The sequence below is a fragment of the Aquarana catesbeiana genome, linkage group LG02 (assembly GCF_042186555.1).
Source record: "Aquarana catesbeiana isolate 2022-GZ linkage group LG02, ASM4218655v1, whole genome shotgun sequence".
NCBI classification, from domain to species: Eukaryota; Metazoa; Chordata; class Amphibia; order Anura; family Ranidae; genus Aquarana; species Aquarana catesbeiana.
The window spans coordinates 541,422,553-541,433,565 of record NC_133325.1 but is presented as its reverse complement, the minus strand read 5'-3'; positions in this window follow the sequence as shown (position 1 = coordinate 541,433,565).

Below are 11,013 nucleotides of genomic sequence, written 5' to 3'. Positions count from 1 at the left end.
TGTGCATAATATGAAGAAAATGTAAATGCATTATTCATAGATGTCCAGGCAGAGAAAGCCTTTTTATTCTGGCATTCCTATGGTACAAGGATAACATGTGGGTCCAGTATTTGACAGGTGTAGACAGCTTGTTCATTGGTGGGTATAGGCTCCTTACATTTTTTCCTACAATCCAGTGGAATTCCACAATCTTTTTTGTTCCCACAAGCTCCCGGGTTCATATACTTCCCTGATTCCTGCTCTGATCAGGCCTGAGAGACAATGCCCGATAACACAGGGGAGACACTGCATAAATAGTTACATGGTTGGTAAGATTGAAAAAAGACACAAGTCCAAGTCCAACCTGTGTGTGTTGTACGCTTTAACGGTCATTATTGCATTGTATATCCCTGTATGTTGTGGTCGTTTTGGTGCCTATTAGGGATGAGCCGAACACCCCCCTGTTTTCGCACCAGAACATGCGAACAGGCCAAAAATTTGTTCGAACACGCCAACACCGTTAAAGTCTATGGGACACGAACAAAAAAAAAGTTTTAAAAACTGACGTTTTTTCGGGAGCAGTGATTTTAACTGCGTCAATACAGGGCATTTCACCCCCTTCCCAGACCAATTTTTAGTTGTTAGCTCTGTTAAGCTGTTTAGCACTTTAAACGACAATTGCGCGGTCGTGCGACGTTGTACCCAAACAAATTGACGTCCTTTTTTCCCCACAAATAGAGCTTTTTTCTGGTGGTATTTGATCACCTCTGCAGTTTTTATTTTTTGCACTATAAAACAAAAGAAGAGCAACAATTTTGAAAAAAACACTATTTTTTACTTTTTGCTATAATAAATATGCCAATTTTTAAAAAAAAAAACTAATTTTTTCCTCAGTTTAGGCCACTACGTATTCTTCTACATATATTTGGTTAAAAAAAATCACAATAAGCATATATTGATTGGTTTGCGCAAAAGTTATAGAATCTTCAAAATACGGGATAGATTTATAGCATTTAAAAAAAAAATGTATTTATTTATTTTTTTACTAGAATAGCGGCGATCTGCGATTTTTTTTTTTTTTTTTTTTTTTAATTTTTTTTTTTTTCATGACTGCGACATTATGGCGGACACATCGGACACTTTTGACACATTTTTGGGACCATTCACATTTATACAGCGATCAATGCTATAAAGTTGCATTGCTTACTGTATAAACGTGACAGGCAGGAAGGGGTTAACCACTAGGGGGATACAAGGGGTTAATTATGTTTCCTAGGAGTGATTCTAACTGTAGGGGGCGGGGACGCACAAGGGGAGGAGACCGATCAGTGTTCTGCTGTACTGGGAACACAGATCGGTCTCCTCTCAACTGACAGGACGTGCATCTGTGTGTTTACACACACAGATCCACGGTCCGGCCCGGTTAACGGGCAATCGCGGGTACCCGGCACACGCACCGGCTCCCAAGCAATGCTGCCCCCGGCGGCACGCGTGCGCCCCTTGAGGGCCGGGAATCCCAGGACATCATATGACGGCCACCCAGGATGGAGATCCCATCTCAGGCCGTCATATGACTATGGCCCGGTAATAAAGTGGTTAATAATGCTTAAAGTGAAACAATAAAAGTGTAATATTCCTTTAAATTTCGCCTCTGGGGTGTGTATAGTATGCCTGTAAAGGGGCGCATGTTTCCCGTGTTTAGAACAGTCTGACAGCAAAATGACATTTCAAAGGAAAAAAAGTCATTTAAAACTACTCGCGGCTATTAATGAATTGCCGGTCTGACAATACACATAAAAGTTCATTGATAAAAACGGCATGGGAATTCCCCACAGGGGAACCATGAACCAAAATTTAAAAAAAAAATGACGTGGGGGGTCCGCCTAAATTCCATACAGGCCCTTCAGGTCTGGTATGGATATTAAGGGGAACCCCAGCCAAAATTTTTAAAAAAATGACGTGGGGTCCCCCCAAAAATCCATACCAGACCCTTATCCGAGCATGCAACCTGGCAGGCGGCAGGAAAAGAGGGGGGGACGAGAGAGCGCCCCCCCTCCTGAACTGTACCAGGTCACATGCCCTCAACATTGGGAGGGTGCTTTGGGGTAGCCCCCAAAACACCTTGTCCCCATGTTGATGGGGACAAGGGCCTCATCCCCACAACCCTTGCCCAGTGGGTGGTTGTGGGGGTCTGCGTGCGGGGGGCTTATCGGAATCTGGAAGTCCCCTTTAACAAGGGGACCCCCAGATCCCGGCATTCCCCCCTGTGTGAAATGGTAAGAGGGTACAAAAGTACCCCTACCATTTCACAAATAAAGTGTCAAAAATGTTAAAAATGACAAGAGACAGTTTTTGACAATTCCTTTATTTAAATGCTTCTTCTTTCTTCTATCTTCTTTCTTCTATCTTCCTTCGGTTTCTTCCTCCATGTTCTTCTTCTTCTTCTGGTTCTTCTGGTTCTTCCTCGGTGTTCTCATCCGGCATCTTCCTCCGTGGTGCCGGCGTCTTCTTCCCTTTGTCTTCTGGGCCGCTCCGCATCCAGCATGATGGGAGGCTCCCGCTGCATGACGCTTCTCCTCTTCTGATGGTTCTTAAATAACGGAGTGACCCCGCCCCCTCTGACGCACAGGGACTTCCCTGTGGCATTCCCCGTGACGTTAGAGGGGGGCGGACGGGGAAGTCACCGTGCGTCAGAGGGGGGCGGGGTCACCGGGTGGGCCCTGCCCTCCGTTATTTAAGAACCGTCAGAAGAGGAGAAGCGTCACACAGCGGGAGCCTCCCATCATGCTGGATGCAGAGCGGCCCAGAAGACGAAGGGAAGAAGGAAGGAAGAGGAAGATGCCGGACGAGAACACCGGTGGAAGAACCAGAAGAACCAGAAGAAGATGAAGGAAGAAACCGAAGGAAGAAAGAAGATAGAAGAAAGAAGCATTTAAATAAAGGAATTGTCAAAAACTGTCTCTAGTCATTTTTAAAATTTTTTACACTTTTTTTTTGTGAAATGGTAGGGGTAATTTTGTACCCCCTTACCATTTCACACAGGGGGAAATGCCGGGATCTGGGGGTCCCCTTGTTAAAGGGGGCTTCCAGATTCTGATAAGCCCCCCCACCCGCAGACACCCACAACCACCGGGCAAGGGTTGTGGGGATGAGGCCCTTGTCCCCATCAACATGGCTACCCCAAAGCACCCTTCCAATGTTGAGGGCATGTAGCCTGGTACGGTTCAGGAGGGGGGGCGCTCTCTCATCCCCCCTCTTTTCCTGCGGCCTGCCAGGTTGCGTGCTCGGATAAGGGTCTGGTATGGATTTTTGGGGAGACCCCACGCCATTTTTTTCAAATTTTGGTGCGGGTTCCCCTTAAAACCCATACCAGACCTGAGGGGTCTGGTATAGATTTTGAGGGGGACCCCACGCCATTTTTTTTTTTTTAATTTTGGCCGGGGTTCCCCTTAATATCCATACCAGACCTGAAGGGCCTGGTATGGAATTTAGGGGGACCCCCCACTTCATTTTTTTTTAAATTTTGGTTGGGGGTTCCCCTGTGGGGAATTCCCATGAACTTTTATGTGTATTGTCGGACTGGCAATTCATTAATAGCCGCGAGTAGTTTTAAATTACTTTTTTTCCTTCCAAATGTCATTTTGCTGTCAGACTGTTCTAAACACGGGAAACATGCGTCCCTTTACAGGCATACTATAGACACCCCCCAGGTACGAAATTTAAAGGAATATTACACTTTTACTGTTTCACTTTAAGCATTATTAAAATCACTGCTCCTGAAAAAACGGACATTTTTAAAACTTTTTTTTGCATTGATCCATGTCCCCTGGGGCAGGACCCAGGTCCCCAAACACTTTTTATGACAATAACTTGCATATAAGCCTTTAAAATTACACTTTTGATTTCTCCCATAGACTTTTAAAGGGTGTTCCGCGGCTTTCGAATTTGCCGCGAACACCCCAAATTGTTCGCTGTTCAGCGAACTGGCGAACAGCCGACTGGAAGCTCATCCCTAGTGCCTATCTCATAGTTTTTTTTAATTATCTATGCTCCCTGCTGAAACCACTGCTTGCGGAAGAGAAGTTGACCCAGAGGAAGTCAAAAAACCCCAATAAAGAATGATCTAATTTGCTCCGGTGGGGAAAAAAATATTCTTTCCTGATCCCTCAGGAGGAAATCAGATATTCCCTCTGACTATTAATATCCGATAAATTTTGTGCATTTAGCAATGCACCCAGCTCTTTCTTAAAACAATCTACTGAACGGCCAGAACTAGTTCCATTTTCCACATTTTTACAGCTCTTATTGTGAAGAAGCTTTTCTGTATGTGGAAGCTAAACCTCTTTTTCTCCAGACATAAAGAATGCCCCCCTGTTTTCTGTAATGACCTGAAAGTGAATACCTACATCAAGTTCACTATATGGACCACCAAATTATTTATACGTGGCATTCATATCCTCCTTGATCACCTCTTAAGAGAGAATATTTTTCCTCATAGTTGAGCTCATGGCTGAGCTCCTACAGGCATTTTATCAGTTTGGTAGCTCTTCTCTGTACCTTCTCCAGTTCTCTGATATCCTTTTTGTGATCCGGTGCCCAAAGCTAAACTGCATATTCCAGATGAGGTTTTACTCATGATTAGTACAGGGGCAAAATTATGTCTCTCTCTCTCAATCTCTCACTCTGGAGTCTATAGCATGTTTAATACTACAAAAGGTTTTGTGTTGGAATTTCATGAAATATTTGGTAGAAGTCCCAACAAGGAAAAATGCTCTGTTGGATCTAATAATTTCAAACATGGATCTCATTACAGATGTACAAATTAGAGACAACTTGAGTAATCACGAAGCTTGTCAATTGAGAAAAGTAGGAAGTGGGACTGTAAAAGTGGCAGAAACTCAGGAATAACCACCATGACAGCCTTAACATTACATATGTTTGTTGTGTATACAATGATAAAAACATATAGATTATGACTAATGCAAATATTCATTCTATTACGTGGTCAGACCACGCTCCTCTTGCGGTGGCATACTGTAAACCCCACTTACTAATTGCATTACAATACATCTCTCTTCACCAAACCTCTGCACCATGTTAGATTAAAAGCAGATTTAAGTGAATTCTTCCATTGGAAATCCATTCCTGAATCCAATATATTCTCTGTGTGGTGTGTTTATAAAGCATATTGCAGGGAATTATTGATGCAAATGGACGCCAGAGAGAAAAAGCAGAGAATGCACATCATCACAGCTTTACTGGCCAAAATTAAACGGTTAGAATCGCAACACAAAAATACTTTCACTTCTGTAGTTACTATGACACTGCAGAAGTGTAGACAAGACCTTAGGCTACTTCTGTTATCAGAACAAGAGAAGTATTTAACCCTTTCACTGCCAGGTCTGTACGGACGAACAGAAGTGCTTGCAGGTGGCCAGGTCAGTACAGCGTACGGACCTCATTTCTTTCTCTCCTATAAGTGTATGGTCACTTCAATGACCATAATCTTATATCAGAATTGTTCCATGCCGCCACTTCCCTGTCCCCTGCCTCTCCACCCCCCATTGATTACTCCCCTCCACCCAATCCAACCCCTCCCCCTGCAAACCTGCTCCTCGCAGCCACCATCATTAGCCGGCATCCCTCCTCTTCCACTCCCGCCAACTTCAGGTGCTGCATGGGGCTTGGGGGGTCCAGATGTGTCCCCCCAATCACTCTGATCACCCTCCATACTGCCCCCACATGCCCGATCCATGGCTGCTCCGAGCGGCATCTTTCCTTCCCTTCCCCCGCCTGCAGCTTTTCCCTGCACAGATCTCCTTGATCTCTCAGGCTGGGGATCACGGCGGGGGGGAGGGGGGCGGCGCTGCTTTAGTAAACATGTGTTTACTAAACTCTCCCCTGTAGGAGAGAGGGGACATGCAGTGATCACTGATATATTGTAACCGCGAGTGTTACATTGTTTCAGACTGTCATTTTCTGAATGAATGGAATCTCTATACAGATTCTCATTCATTCAAGTATAGTGCTGCAGAGAAAAGGGACTGTCTTCAGTCCCTTTTTCTGTCTCAAAAAAAGAGACACGGGGGTCTGAGGGGAGGTCTGGGGGACCTCTGATATCTCACCAAAGACCCCCCCCAAGCCCCAAAAAAAAAAAAGAAAAAAAAATGTTTGCAAAAAGTAAATAATGAAAAAAAAAAACATAGTAAGACCCCCAGGTCCACCTGCACTCACCCCTCCACGGTGACGGTTCCCCCCACACTCACCCCTCCAGATACCTCAACTTCCCCTCCAGGCCAACTCAAACTGTCCGGATTGGCCAGGAGGAGAAGCCAGAAGATGATAGCGAATATTAATTCGCTATTGCCACAAATCACAAGTGGGTGGGTTCGGGGTGCAATGCTATACTCCCGAGCCCAACCTTTTTCAAGCTAATTAGAGCCTCAGGCTCTAATCCTGTGGCTTGAAAAAACTCATACAAAACGTATGTGTTTGGCGCCCTGCAGGGGAGCGGCGCCCCAGCACCCCTAATGGACTGGCCGCTCCTAGTAAGACTCCTTTCACATAGAGTGGACTCTGAAAAAGCAGATCCGCTGTTCAGTGAGGGATCTGTCTGCTGATCCCCGCTGAGCAGGCAGATGACAGGTCCGTGTCCGCTCCGCTGATGCAGAGCGGACACGTACATAGCTCGCTATTCTTTATGTCATGGTCGGATGAAAACTAAGCGCCTGTCCATTTCCATTGAATGCCATCTGATCCGATCTGCTAGATGGATGGGTAATGGAATCCCCATCTGTCTGTTTTTAGCAGACTGGATCAGATGCAGGCGGGTGTAAATGGACACGTCCGTTTAAATCAGTCTCTCTATAGAGAACAATAGGTAGTTTGATTGGGCCCTCCTGAAAAATGGACAAGCAGACCCAATCAGTGTGATTGTGTGAAAGGGGCCTAAGGCTTTGTTCGTACAGGGCATACACAGCATACCTTTACAGGGATACACGGGTGTTCCGTGCATCTTTGTGTAGACAGTCCCATTGATGTAATTTGGGATGTAGCAACTGCATTCGAGGTCATGTATCCACACCCACACAGATGTCAGGTTTGGAACAGCAGCTATGCCTGTGCAGCCGTTGCATCCCAATTGACATAAATGGGACTGCCTGTACTGGGATGCACGGAACACCTGTGCATCCCTGTGTGAGTAAACATGGCCCTCCATGGGCGTACAGTTTAGTATGCCACATGTGAACGAGGCTTTAGTACTAATTTAGCAGGAATTTTTTCAGTTACGTTGTGTTTATGTGCAATATTAATATTAGTGTATTTTTAGTGAAAATAGCGATATGATGAACATTTGCGCAATTATTGCGGGGCCCAAAAAAATCAGTAGCACTTTTTTTTATTCTACTGGCCATGTGCTTTTAGAAAATGTCTAGTTTGAGGGGTCTGTTCAAATTCTGAAAGCTGTAAGTGAAAACTGTAAACCTGAATGAAAAAATCGATTTTTACCATTTTGCAAAAAGTCGCAATTTAAAGTTTACAAATATTTGTTATTTATTAACTCCATACAGGTTAAGCTTTTATATTTAATAGGGATTTAGCAGGAATTTTGTAAAATTAGCTGTGTTTTTATCTGCTAATAATGGTTTTAGTGTAATTTTTAGTGTAATTTTTCCAATATATTGGTTCGATAAAAATTTGTGCAAATATCGCAAGGTCGAATAAATCAGTAGCACCTTCTTTTTATTCTAGATACATTTTAAATTTAAAGATTTTTATTGAAACAAAAGAATAAGTGTAACATGAATTATCCCTCACAGGGGAATCACAACACAAAATAATAAAAAAAATATATCTAAAAGTTAATAGTGGTATGACACAAAATTTCCCAAAAGGACAATGATACCAAGTATCGCTTGGACAGATCTGCTGTCTTTAACAAGGATGGAACTGAGGGAGACTTAAATTTTGAGGAGGCAAAATGCACCTAGACAGTTAGGAAATAAACCGCCATCTGCCTTGGAGCCCCAACACCCCAAATGGGATCAGACTGTGTGAGGGCCTCAAGGTCTCCTGGCTATTGGAAACAAAGCATGTCAAAGTACATTATTAGGGGGGAACATAATAACACATGAACCCCCATTGAAAACCTGAAAAGAGAATCTTCCTCATGAAAAATAAATAAATAAATAAATAAAAATTGGATCTGTCCCAGAGGTAACTGAGGGAAGACAAAGCGGCAAAACCACAACAACTTATGCCAAAAAGCAATAATACTGGAGAGAGGGATTCTTGAAACATTCACATCCAGTCTACTCACCAGCAGGTGCTGATAGGGAGAGTGGATATTGAGGTAAAGAAGAGAGAGAAAAGTAGAATGAGGCAGAGAGAAAAAAGAGAAAAAGGATAGGGGGGGCAAGTATGGAGGATTACTTTCGGAGAATCTTCGGAGTATATGAGTGGAACCATTATTAAAGGGAAATCCCAATATATCGGGCCCAGGGTTCCCAAATTCGTTACCAGCGTGATAGGACCTTGAGGTCTGCTTCATTTAGGGAAGTGTTTAGAATCCCTTTGTAGGCGCTTGTGAAGTGGGAGTGCCAGGTGTCTAGGTCCCATTCAAGCTCAAGGTCACGCTCCCAGCTCAGCATATATGACGCTTTTTCAAGCAGTTCAGCTAAGGCTGAGTAAATCAGGAAGATACTCCCCTCATGTCCATGGAACACCACTGTTTGTAAGGGGTGACAGTTAGGGGGAGCGATTCCTGGGAGGAAATAGAATGTAGAAAGTGGGCTATCTGATGGAAGCGGAATTTTTCTGTGGCGAGCATTTCAAGTTTTGAGATGTATTGGGTCAGTTTAAGGGGGCCACTTGAATTGACAAAGTGTCCTATTCGATATAGAACTTTGTCAAGCCACCATTGAAATGCCTTGATATCCATCCCTGGTGGGAATAGGGGGTTATTGAAAATGTGGGCTAGAGGTTGCCACCTGGATGTTATGGTATTTAATTTATGTAAAGAGTTGCATAAAGCTAAAGAGTGAGAAAGGGTAGGGGATAGGATCGGGGGTCTAGATTTAGGAGGGTGCCAAATAAGGTAGTCAATAGTAAAATTGGGGACAACCTGTCTATTCCTATCCAGTCGGGCTTAGGTCCTCTGGAGTAAATAGCTGATATTTGGCCTAGCTGAGCTGCCTGGTAGTACCACCAGATATTGGGTAAACCTAAGCCTCCTTTCCGTCTGGGCCTGAAGAGAGTCTTTTTAGGAAGTGTGTGATTTGATTTGCCCCAGGTAAATCGAATTAGTGAAGACTGTAGGTTCTGGGGTTTGGGGATCAGTATAGGAAGTGAGTGAAATAGGTATAGTAACCTTGGGAGGAGGGTCATTTGATAGGGTTTATCTTACCTAGCCAGGATAGTTTGTGTAGTGACCATTGATCAAGATCATTCTTAAGCTTTTTAAACATGGGTGGATAATTGTATTTATAAAGTTGGTCAATGTTGGAAGTCAGGTGGACGCCTAGGTAAGGTATGGAGGAATTACTTCAAGCGAAGGGGAAGTGGTTCCGTAGTCTATCAACCAGGGACGCAGGAGCTGAAATATTAAGGGCAACTGATTTAAACATATTAACTAGCAATCCCAAGACCTAACCAAATTTGTGAAGCAGGTTTAAGACATTAGGGGTGGAAATGAGGGGGGAGGTTATAAAAAGAAGGATGACGTCCGCGAAGAGCGCTCATTTATGTGTATAGTGGCCGCATTTGACTCCGTGAATGTCTGGGTGATTCCTAATGGCAATGGCTAACGTTTCTATTCCTATGGCAAAAAGGAGGGGGGAAAGTGGGCAGCCTTGTCTCGTTCCCTTGGTGATGGAAAAGGGGTCAGAGAGGTGTCCCTGGATTCTGATCTGGGCCTTTGGGTGGGAGTAAAGGGCTTCTAGAAGGTTAATGAAGTGTGAGCCAAAGCCCCACTTTTCTAACATATGAAAAAGGAAAGGCCATGTAACGTTATCAAAGGCCTTCTGGAGGTCAATGGATAAGAGAAAGCCTTCTTGTGCAGGATTGCCATCCCAGCCTGACTTCAGAAGGGAAATGATGTCTAAAATTATATATATGTGACCTTGGTGGTGTGGATGTGTCATTGCCATCATCCCATATAAATTTGAAGAAAAAAGTACATAAACCTCTGAAGGGATTTTTAAGGCAATGGAAAATATCAATTTGAATAAAATTATGTATTTTATTAATTATCGATCTGAGTTTATGAATACAAAAGTACAAAAATGGCAAAAAAATAGCAAAAAATTTAACTACAAGAGTACAAGCGATAACACAAATAAACAAAAGATGAGGATATCACATTATAAGTGGCTAAAAAGTGCATTCGCTTATGAAAGGATTGTTTTGGAGGAAAGTGATACATCACACTACACGATGCAGTCACCACAGACAGGAAACTGTGGCGTCGAGTAGTGGAATTCCAGCGCGTTTCAACATGTTTATTTCAAAGAAAAGTCTTCTTCAGGGAAATGCATCACTGTCTAAGAAAAACCAAAGCAAAAACCAGTCTAAGAAAAACCAAAGCAGTAATGTTATAAACTATGTATATGTATGTATATTTTCCCGCATTGTGAGGCTGTCACATTACTTACATCCTCCTAGAGCACTTTGTGGGTTAATAAAATCTCCAATGTCAAGGTAAGGAGTCCTAGTCCTCCGTGGGTTAATAGTGTCCTATATCCTCTACAAGACAGCTGGATAAGAAAATATAATCCAAGTATTGGTGTTTCAGCATCAAGTTTTTGATAGCTGTCTGAAACAGGGCAAAAATAAAGAGTAATAAGTAAAGAGACCATAGTGGGAAGGGGGGGCTATAAGAAACCTCCCCGGGGGGGTCCTGTTATGGTATCGGAGTGTAAGATAAAAAACACTTACTTTGACAGAGGGTTTAGGTCCAAGTAGCCTGGAGCAGTCAGTGTGCCCTGATGACGCTCGGTGGTCCCCGAGGGAGGAATGACCCCGTTAGCCATCTCT